The following is a 12,154-nucleotide window of genomic DNA, read 5'->3' on the forward strand; positions in this document are numbered from 1 at the left end:
TTTATTCATCTTTGTTTATATTTTGTTATATCACTTTGTTCTTCTCCTTCATCAACTTCACTTAAATTTTTACTTCAATCTTCACCTTCATCATCTTTACTTTCATCTTCATCTTAACCTCTGTCCTCAACTTCATGTTTCTCTTCAGGTTGGCATACATGTTTTATTTATTTATCTTTGCGTTTAACTTAAATTTCACCTTCATCATCTTAAAGTTTACCTTCTTCATCTTCACCTTCAACTCCACTTCCACTTTCACCTTCATCACCATCACCATCTTCACTCCCACATGCACCTGTTATTTCTCCTAATTCCTCGACTAATCACAATAATAATAATAATAATAAACACTTTACTCCCAGCACTAATACTGATACTGATCTTACTACTAACCCTAGTATTAATCACATAGTGCAGTACCTAGTACTAAAATCTCCTAATGCTAGCACTAATAACACAGTTACTGCTACGTTACTGACTGTAGCGGTGGTGGTGACGTGAATATAGAGGGCAGGAGGGCAGGAGGAGGAGAAGAGCAGCTCGGCCACTTCTCCATCCCTGAACCTTAACTGCGTTTCTGAGACACATCCATCATTTCTTTTTATTTCCCTCAGTAACCTTTACCTTCCAGTCACTCTAAAGCCCTTTATTGCCCCCAACCCCCCCTTACCTACCCACCCAATCACCCCCAACCCGCCTTTTACCCCCATGAGCCTGAACGTCCCCGCAGCTTCTCCCTTCTCCCTACACGCCTCGTCTAATTGGCAGTAATTAGGGGTGTGTGTGAAGGCGTGTGTGTGTGTGTGTGAGAGCGTGTGTGTGTGTGAACGTAGCTTTGGCTCAGACGCAGTAATTGCTGCCAGTCAGGCTGAGACTGGATTTCAGGCGGAGAAAAAAGCCAAGGTTCTTGGCCGGATTCCAGGCGGAGCTGGGAAACGCTTCTCCCTCACTGCACTCGGCCATTTCACCCAATTACAGACTCCGCCTCCTGATGATCCACATCCCATCATGCACTGCTGCCCTGAACATGCAACACACACACACACACACACACACACACACACACATATATTGAGCTGTCCCATGGCGATAATAATTATTGTTTCATGCCCGGATGATCATTAACGTCCTCCAGTGAGCTAAAAAATCTCGAAACCAAACACAAAGCGTTTCTCAGTAAAACACTCTGAACTGTTTCTCACCTCGTCTCAGGATCTTCACTTCTGTTCATTCTAACCAGTTACAGTCCTTTCATTAAAATCCTCTCCCTCATTTATTTATTGTGTTCGACTTCAACACTTACAGTATTAGCACTTATATGATAATGAGGGGGCGTGGCTAAACATATCCCAGGTGCTAATTAATACATGAGGGTATAAAATTAAACACCAAGTTTTTTAGAAACAGATTGAGAAGGAGGACGAAGTGATCGGATTAGACATGTGATGTACGTGTGTTACACGCTTAGCCTCGGATTCACACTAGAGAATCAGATCAGATTGTACAGATTATTTCATCTTCGATTATTCCATTTTAGACCTGAATAGATTCAACTAGATTATTCTATATTAGATTTTATTAAATTAGTTTAGATTAGATTCACTAAGATTAAATGTTTTTGTTAAAGGCGTGTCTCTGCTTTATGTTCAGCTGTGTTCACCAGTGCACTGATTTCACTCAGCATTACTGAACCAGGAAGTGGTTTACTATAAATATAATGTAGAGAGTGAGACAGGTATCTCATGCTGCTAGTGAGAGTGAGACATGTGAAGGTTAAGACGGGTATCTCAGACTGGGAGTGAGACTTAAAGGGTGAGACAGGTATCTTAGGCTGTAAGTGAGACATGTGGAGAATGAGACAGGTATCTTAGGCTGTAAGTGAGAGTGAGACATGTGGAGGGTGAGACAGGTATCTCAGGCTGTAAATAAGAGTGAGACATGTGGAGGGTGAGACAGGTATCTTAGGCTAAGAGTGAGAGTGAGACGTGGAGGGTGAGACAGATATTTCAGGCTGAGAGTGAGACATGTGGAGGGTGAGGCAGGTATCTCAGACTGTGAAAGTGAGACATGTGGAGGGTGAGACAGGTATCTCAGGCTGTAGATGAGAGTGAGAAATGTGGAGGGTGAGACCGGTATCTCAGGCTGTAAGTGAGAGTGAGACGGGTATCTCAGGCTGTAACTAAGAATGAGACATGCAGAGGGTGAGACAGGTATCTCAGGTTCTGAGTGAGCATGAGACAGGTATCTCAGGCTGTAAGTGAGAGTGAGACATGTGGAGGGTGAGACAAATATATCAGGCTGTAAGTGAGAGTGAGACATGTGGAGGGTGAGACAAATATATATCAGGCTGTAAGTGAGAGTGAGACGTGGAGGGTGAGACAGGTATCTCAGGCTGTAAGTGAGAGTAAGACATGTGGAGGGTGAGACAGGTATCTCAGGCTGCTAGTGAGAGTGAGACATGTGGAGGGTGAGACGGGTATCTCAAGCTGCTAGTGAGAGTGAGACATGTGGAGGGTGAGACAGGTATCTCAGGCTGTAAGTGAGAGTGAGACATGCGGAGGGTAAGACAGGTATCTCCGGCTGTAAGTGAGAGTGAGACATGCGGAGGGTGAGACAGGTATCTCAGGCTGTAAGTGAGAGTGAGACATGCGGAGGGTAAGACGGGTATCTCAGGCTGTAAGTGAAAGTGAGACATGCGGAGGGTGAGACAAGTATCTCAGGCTGTAAGTGAGACTCTGCTCTGCAGTGCTCTGGTTAAAAAGAAATGAATTCCTTTGTGAAAGAAGTAAAATCAAGCCCTGACACCCCCTGCAGGAGGAATTAGCAACCTGATAACGCTCACATCCACAGGGAAGCATTAGCATTAGTATTCTTCCCCATGCGCTATGTATTGAGAGAAGAAGACTTTAGAACGAATCCCATAATTCACTTTACAACATTTCAGATCATTAATTCCAATAAATTATACTTTTTTAGCATTAGAAACATGCTCACCATTAGAAACGTCACTGTTAGCATGTGTTAGGTAATAGAAAGAACAACTAGCTAGTTTATAACAAGAAGCCAACATCTGTGTGTATTAGCATTATTTAAAAGCTAGCTAATGCATACTTAATAAAGTAAACAATAAACAAATAAATAGTTAGCCATGTTAGCTAATATGTAATGTGCTGAAAAAAAAACGAGTTATTTAGTCATGTCTACTAGATCCTGAAGATTTTACTGTGGTTTTGTTGGTTCTTTTAAGGTCCTAAAGGATTGTCCTCTAATGTGTTTCTGCTAAGTGTGAATTGCAGTTTTAGTTCTAATGTGGTCATGGTGGTCTGTAATGGGAGTTTAATAGGATGTGTGGTACCTGATGGTTTATTCTGGTTTGTTACCCCCCATACCCCTAACCCAATGTATCCTCTACCCATAATACCCTGTACATTCTACCCCTAATCTCCTAGTACCCTCTACCCATAACCACCCGTTCCCTCTACCTCTAACCCCCTGTACTCTATACCCCTAACCCCCTGTACTCTATACCCCTAACCCACTGTATCCTATACCCCTAACCCCCTGTACCCTATACCCCTAACCCCCTGTACCCTCTACCCCTAACCCCTGTACCCTCTACCCCTAACCCCCTGTACCCTCTACCCCTAACCCCTGAACATTCTACTCCTAACCCCCTGTACCCTCTACCCCTAATCCCCTGTACCCTCTACTTCTAACCCCCTGTACCATCTACCCCTAACCACCTGTATTCTCTACACCTAACCACCTGTATTCTCTACACCTAACCCCCTGTACCCTCTACCCCTAACCCCCTGTACCCTCTACCCCTAACCCCCTGTACCCTCTACCCCTAACCCCCTGTACCCTCTACCCCTAACCACCTGTATTCTCTACACCTAACCCCCTGTACCCTCTACCTCTAACCCCCTGTACCATCTACCCCTAACCACCTGTATTCTCTACACCTAACCCCCTGTACCCTCTACCCCTAACCACCTGTATTCTCTACCCCTAACCCCCTGTACCCTCTACCCCTAACCATAAAACCATAAATATATACAATTATAGAAAAAAGTATGAATGAAAATCTCCAATAAACAGAAATTCTTTACATATTTCTGTGTGTTTCAGTGTGAAGCATCAGTACATTGTGCCTAGGGCCTGATTTGCATTTACCTACCACACACACACACACACACACACACACAGCAGCACATACACACTTCACTTTAGTGTGAAAGCTGCTTGGCTTTTTAGCACAGATTACATTTTTATCAGTACAGTGTGATGGTTATGGATGTCATTGACCCCTTAGCCGATCAACTTCATCAACATCCAGATTGATTCTGCATCAGATCTTGACTTTACCATTATTTGTGGCCTCAGTCTTAGGGTTCTACTGCATTTCTAATGGGTCGTGATGCAGTTCTGATGGGTTCTGATCTGTTTCTGGTTGGTTCTGCTGCATTTCTAGTAAGAGTCTTGATGCATTTTGTTATGTGTTTCTGGAGGGCTCTAATACATAAATGAAATTAGAAAGAAATAGCTCAGGAAAAAGTCCTACATTCATGTGAAGACAGGAGGAAATGCAGAACGGTTTGTTCTGCTCTGTTAGACCTTGAGCACAGACTGAACCAGAACTTGAAATCAAATATAGAATCAGATCTTTTCATTAGAATTGTTCGACCTGTAGGAAAATAAAGCTCAGAGGTGTACTGAATGTACAAAAGATGAGGGAGCAGGTGAATACTCAGCCGTGAACTGCTCACTCAGGCTGTGAGGGGAATTAACATTAATATGCCCATGTGAGCTGCACCGACTCATCCTGGAAATGAGACACCAGAGAAAGCATCCATCCTGATGTCATTTATATCTGCTCCAAAACACAGATACGTGATCTTAGTATTTCCATCGAGAATATCGCGGCGAGTGCACGCCCCTCAGGATGCCCCAAATATTAAACATCTGCTTTACCTGTCTGTCTCTCAGCTGCCAAAGCTTTCTGTTGGTCTGTTATCACGTTAATCATTTATAAACAACTGTGATTTCATGATTCTTCTTAAATATCTCTAATTTCAAGTTTATTTCTAGAGCGCTTTTCACAACGGACATTTCCTCAAAGCAGCTTTACAGAACTCGAGAATTATAGAACAAAAATTGTATAATTGTGATTGATGTATTAGTCAGTGATGATGAAGACTGGGGCAAATGTGGCGTAGAAAAAACCTCCTTAGATGTTATGAGGAAGAAACCTTGAGAGGAACCAGACTCAAAAGGGGAACCCATCCTCATTTGGGTGACATCAAGAGTGTGATTATAGTCTTTAAACACTACAGAACACTGGAGAGTGAGAACTAACATGAGCAATGGAGTGTGTGATTATTACTGATGATCTTTCTACAGTCTTATACAGTCATTTGAGGTTGTGGAACCAGGAGCTACTCAACATTTGATATCAGAGAGCCAACACCAGCTTCTCCATGCCAGAGCCTTTTAACACTCAAAGAGGGGAGAGAAAGAGTCAAGTCAAGTCAAGTCAAGTTTATTTGTATAGCGCTTTTCACAACAGACATTGTCTCAAAGCAGCTTTACAGAAAACAACAGTGAAGGTGAATGGTGTGCGTTTGTCCCTGATGAGCAGCCGTGGCGACAGTGGCAAGGAAAAACTCCCTTAGATGATATGAGGAAGAAACCTTGAGAGGAACCAGACTCAAAGGGGAACCCATCCTCATATGGGTGACATCAAAAGAGAAGCAGTGGAGAGGAATTAGCGTAGCTGCTGTTCATAATATTAACAGCACAAGTTGATAATGTGACGTGATCAGATGTGATGTGTGTTATGTGTAGAACTCGCTAAAAACATACGTCTTTAATCTATTCCAAAGTTTAGGGTGATAAGGTTATATGGTCAAATAGAAAGTTATGTGTCATCCAATCTTTTAATTATTTAACCCACTTTGTTTTCCGGATCAATTGAGATATTTTATCTGGTTTTGATGAGATTTATAGCTGGGTGTCATCAGCATAACAGTGGAAGCTGATCCCATGCCTTTTAATAATATTTCCCAAGAGACGCATGTACTGTATATTGTGAAATGCAGGGGTCCTAGAACTGAACCTTGTGGCACCTCATATTAAACCAGGATAACTCTCCATTTAAGTCTACGAAATGGTAAAAATCAGACAGGTAGGATTTAAACCAGCTTAATGCCTGTCCCTGAATGCAGATGTAATTCTGTAAGCGATCTAGGAGGAGATCATGATCTATAGTGTCGAACGCAGCACTAAGATCTCGTAAAACTAACCGTGAGATGAAGCCTTGGTCTGAAGCTAAAAACAGGTCATTAGTGATTTTAACTAGAGCAGTTTCTGTGCTATGATGGAGCCTGAAACCTGACTGAAACTCTAAAGATATTGTTCTCTTGTAAGTAGGAACAGAACTGGGCAGCGACAATCTTTTCTAAAATCTTAGACATAAATGGGAGATTTGAAATTGTTCTGTAATTCGATAGCGTGTTTGGATCCAGATTAGGTTTTTTAATGAGGGGCTTAATAACTGCTAACTTGAGGGATTTAGGGACATGACCTAACGATAGTGAGGAGTTAATAATATTGAGAAGAGGCTCACCAGCTGTATGGAACACTTCCTTCAGTAGTTTAGTGGGAATTGGATCTAACTGACATGTTGTTGATTTAGCTTTGATAATAACATCATACAGCTCTTCCTGTCCTATACATGTAAAACAGTGTAGTTGTGGAGTTGTAGGTGAGATTGGATCAGGAGATGCTGTCAGAGGTTGAACTGCCACAATTGTTTTTCTAATACTATATTTTTTTCAGTAAAGAAATTCATAAAGTCGTCACTACTAAACTGTGATGGAACACATTTTTCAGAGCCCTGATTTGTAGTTAGTTTAGCGACTGTACTGAAAAGGAACCTGGGATTGTTTTTGTTATTTTCTATGAGTTTGCTCAGGTGTTCAGCTCTAGCAGCTTTTAGCGCCTGTCTGTAGCTAAGCATACTGTCTTTATACGCAATTCTAAATACCTCCAATTTAGTTTTCCTCCATTTTCTCTCCAGATTACGTGTTGTTCTCTTTAGGGCATGCGTATGACTATTATACCAAGGTGCAGGTGCTTGTTCTCGAACCTTTTTTAACCGGATGGGGGCAACAGTGTCTAATGTGCTAGTGAGGATAAGGTCTATGTTGTTAGCCATTTCAATTGAGATAAATCAGGCAGGTTATTTATGAATCTGTCCTTAGTGGTTGGAATAATAGTCCTACCAAGTCGATACCGTGGTGAAACACGGTTAATCTGCTCTACCGGTAGTGTGTACAGTAGGAGATAATGGTCTGTGATGTCATCACTCTGGGGTAAAATATCTATATCAGTGACGTCTGCTCCGTGGGATATTATTAAGTCTAGTGTGTGGTTAAAACGGTGGGTTGGTCTGGTGACGTTTTGTTTAACTCCAAAAGAGTTTAGTAAATCGACAAATGATAATCCTAGAGCATCGTTTACATCATCTACATGAATATTAAAATCTCCTACAAGCAGCACTTTATCAAAGCTGATCAGGAGGTCTGAGAGAAAACAAGCAAACTCATGAAGAAAATCAGCGTAGGGTCCTGGGGGTCTGTACACGGTGACCAGAGCGAGTTTTTTATGTATGTCTGAAAGTAAAATTTTTAAGAACAAACACTTCAAATGATTTAAAGCTGAATCCTAATCTCTGACTAACATTAAGAAGGGCACTATAAATGGTTCCTACACCCCCCCCCACGACCAGTCTGACGGGGCTCTTGCTTATAAACATATCCTGACGGTGTCGACTCGTTTAGACCCATATAATCACCTGGTTTAATCCAGGTCTCAGTGAGACAGAGTGCATCGAGATTATTATCTGTGATCATCTCATTTACAATCAGTGCTTTGGTTGCAAGTGATCTAATGTTTAAAAGACCAAACTTTAGAACTTTTTTGTGTTTGCTTATCTGGCATTTTTCAGTTTTAACTGCACTAAGATTATTTCTGGATCTTGTGTATTAATTTTATGATCTCACTACATGAGGAATAGACACGGCTTCTATAAAGTGGGCTGTGTGTGTACTTATTGTGTAACTATTTGGTTTGTTGTATAAATATTATCATAATTGTGAATTGCATGATGTCTTACCAGTCAGATGGTGTGCAGTGTTCTAAAGATGTTGTCTGATAAGACTGTAGCTCCAACTCTGTTGGGGTGCAGGCCATAAGGATGGAAAAACCTTGTATGCTCCCACAAAAAATTCCAATTATCAGCAATGAGTAGCTTTTTTTTCTCTACACCATGACTGTAGCCATTCGTTTAGTGCAAAAAGTCTACTGAACTACTCAATTTCTCGCTGGTAAGTGGGAAGAGGTCCTGACACTATGATTCTCATCGTGGGTGATGTGCTGCGTATCTTCTCCACCAGGATCCTGAAATCCCTTTTCAAGATCTCAGTTTGCCTCTCCGGCATAGAGAACAACAGTTCTTGCAACATCGAGCACCAGGAAAATAGCGAGTGTGTACCTTACCTTTGGCTGCGGTTACGCGGGCATCCCGGACAATCGAATCTACAATAATCACGGTATCTCATTCCGTCTTAGTCGAGACCTCATAGCTGGTATAGTATAGTGTAAGCACACTGTAAAATAAGAGTATAGAATAACAGTGAAGTATGAGTATACGTTAGGGGAGAGTATTGTATGTGAGTATAGTGTGAGTAAACTAAAATAAGAGTATAGTATGAATATTTAGTGTGAGTACTCTGTAGGGGAGAGTATAGTATGAGTATGCTGTAGAATGAGAGTATAGTATGTGATTATACTCTGGAATAAAAGTATAGTGTAAGTATACTGTAGAATAAGAGTTAAGTATGAAAGTATTGTGTGAGAGTATAATGTAAGTATACTGTAGAATTAGATTATAGTGTGAGTGTACTCTAGTTTGAGAGTATAGTGCAAGTATACTGTGTAATAAGACTATAGTGTTAGTGTATAGTATGTGTGTATGCTGTAGAATGAGAGTAAATTATAAGACTACAGCATGTAGTATTAGAGTACAGAGAGAGTGTACTATAGTATTAGAGTACAGAGTGAGTATACTGTAGTATAAGAGTGCAGAGGATACTGTAGTATTAGAGTATAGTGTAAGTATACTATAGTATTAGAGTAAAACATGATTATACTGTAGTATATAAGTAAGTATACTGTAGTATGAGAGTATAGTGTGAGTATACTGTGGTATTAATGTACAGAGTGAAAATACTGTAGTGTGTGAGTTTAGTGTGGACTACTGTGGAATGTAATAGTGTGGGTTTAATGTAGTATGAGAGTATAGTATGCATATACTGTAGTATGGGAGTATAGTGTGAGTATACTGTAGTATGGGAGCATAGTGTGATTAGACTGTAGAATGAGATTTTTGTGAGTATACTGTAGTATGAGAGTACGGAATAAGTATACTGTAGTATTAGAGTATAGTATGAGTATAGTATGAGCATATAGTGTGAGTATACGGTAGAATGAGAGTATAGTATGAGAGTATAGTGTAAGTATACTGTAGTATAGTGTGAGTATAATATGAGCATATAGTGTGAGTATATGGTAGAATGTGAGTATAGTGTAAGTATACTGTGTACTATAGTATAGTGTAAGTATAGTATGTGGGTATAGTATGAGCATATAGTGTGAGTATAGTATGAGAGTATAGTGTAAGTATACTGTAGTATAGTGTGAGTATAATATGAGCATATAGTGTGAGTATATTTGTAGAATGTGAGTATAGTGTAAGTATACTGTGTACTATAGTATAGTGTAAGTATAGTATGTGAGTATAGTATGAGCATATATTGTGAGTATACGGTAGTATTATAGTATAGTGTGAGTAATCTATGTGAGTATAATATGAGCATAGTTTGAGTATACTGTAGAGAGTATGAAAATAGTGAAGTATACTGTAGTATTATAGTATAGTATAAGTATTGTATGAGCATATAGTGTGAGTATACTGTAGAATGAGAGTATAGTATGAGTATAGTGTAAGTATACTGTAGTATAGTGTGAGTATAATATGAGCATATAGTGTGAGTATACTGTAGTATAGTGTGAGTATAGTGTGAGTATAATATGAGCATTATATGTGAGTATACTGTAGTATAGTGTGAGTATAATATAAGCATTATGTGAGTATACTGTAGTATAATATGAGCATATAGTGTGAGTATACTGTAGTATAGTGTGAGTATATGAGCATATAGTGTGAGTATACTGTAGTATAGTGTGAGTATATGAGCATATAGTGTGAGTATACTGTAGTATAGTGTGAGTATAGTGTGAGTATAATATGAGCATATAGTGTGAGTATACTGTAGTATAGTGTGAGTATAATATGAGCATATAGTGTGAGTATACTGTAGTATAGTGTGAGTATAGTGTGAGTATAATATGAGCATTATATGTGAGTATACTGTAGTATAGTGTGAGTATAGTGTGAGTATAATATAAGCATTATATGTGAGTATACTGTAGTATAGTGTGAGTATATTATGAGCATATAGTGTGAGTATACTGTAGTATAGTGTGAGTATAGTGTGAGTATAATATGAGCATTATATGTGAGTATACTGTAGTATAGTGTGAGTATAGTGTGAGTATAATATAAGCATTATATGTGAGTATACTGTAGTATAGTGTGAGTATAGTGTGAGTATAATATGAGCATTATATGTGAGTATACTGTAGTATAGTGTGAGTATAGTGTGAGTATATTATAAGCATATAGTGTGAGTATATTGTAGTATAGTGTGAGTATAATATGAGCATATAGTGTGAGTATACTGTAGTATAGTGTGAGTATAGTGTGAGTATAATATGAGCATATAGTGTGAGTATACTGTAGTATAGCGTGAGTATAGTGTGAGTATAATATGAGCATTATATGTGAGTATAGTGTGAGTATAATATAAGCATTATATGTGAGTATACTGTAGTATAGTGTAAGTATAGTTTGAGTATAATATAAGCATTATATGTGAGTATACTTTAGTATAGTGTGAGTATAATATGAGCATTATATGTGAGTATAGTGTGAGTATAGTGCGAGTATAATATAAGCATTATATGTGAGTATACTGTAGTATAGTGTAAGTATAGTTTGAGTATAATATAAGCATTATATGTGAGTATACTGTAGTATAGTGTGAGTATAGTGAGTATAATATAAGCATTATATGTGAGTATACTGTAGTATAGTGTAAGTATAGTTTGAGTATAATATAAGCATTATATGTGAGTATACTGTAGTATAGTGTGAGTATAATATGAGCATTATATGTGAGTATAGTGTGAGTATAATATAAGCATTATATGTGAGTATACTGTAGTATAGTGTAAGTATAGTTTGAGTATAATATAAGCATTATATGTGAGTATACTGTAGTATAGTGTGAGTATAATATGAGCATTATATGTGAGTATACTGTAGTATAGTGTGAGTATAATATGAGCATATAGTGTGAGTATACTGTAGTATAGTGTGAGTATAGTGTGAGTATAATATGAGCATTATATGTGAGTATACTGTAGTATAGTGTGAGTATAATATAAGCATTATATGTGAGTATACTGTAGTATAGTGTGAGTATAGTGTGAGTATAATATGAGCATTATATGTGAGTATACTGTAGTATAGTGTGAGTATAGTGTGAGTATAATATAAGCATTATGTGAGTATACTGTAGTATAATATGAGCATATAGTGTGAGTATACTGTAGTATAGTGAGTATAATATAAGCATATAGTGTGAGTATACTGTAGTATAGTGTGAGTATAATATGAGCATATAGTGTGAGTATACTGTAGTATAGTGTGAGTATAATATGAGCATATAGTGTGAGTGTACTGTAGTATAGTGTGAGTATAATATGAGCATATAGTGTGAGTATACTGTAGTATAGTGTGAGTATAATATGAGCATTCTATGTGAGTATACTGTAGTGTAGTGTGAGTATAGTGTGAGTATAATATGAGCATTATATGTGAGTATACTGTAGTATAGTGTGAGTATAGTGTGAGTATAATATGAGCATTATATGTGAGTATACTGTAGTATAGTGTGAGTATAGT

General features: G+C 38.5%; 1 protein-coding gene across 2 annotated transcripts in view; it reads left to right on the plus strand.

The window, feature by feature from the left end:
* cxxc4 (CXXC finger 4) overlaps positions 1 to 12,154 on the plus strand; it is a 43,982-nt gene that overhangs the window by 7,598 nt on the left and 24,230 nt on the right. The gene's annotated exons all lie outside the window — the stretch shown is intronic.

The sequence above is a fragment of the Silurus aristotelis genome (assembly GCF_946808225.1).
Source record: "Silurus aristotelis genome assembly, chromosome: 4".
Taxonomy (NCBI): domain Eukaryota; kingdom Metazoa; phylum Chordata; class Actinopteri; order Siluriformes; family Siluridae; genus Silurus; species Silurus aristotelis.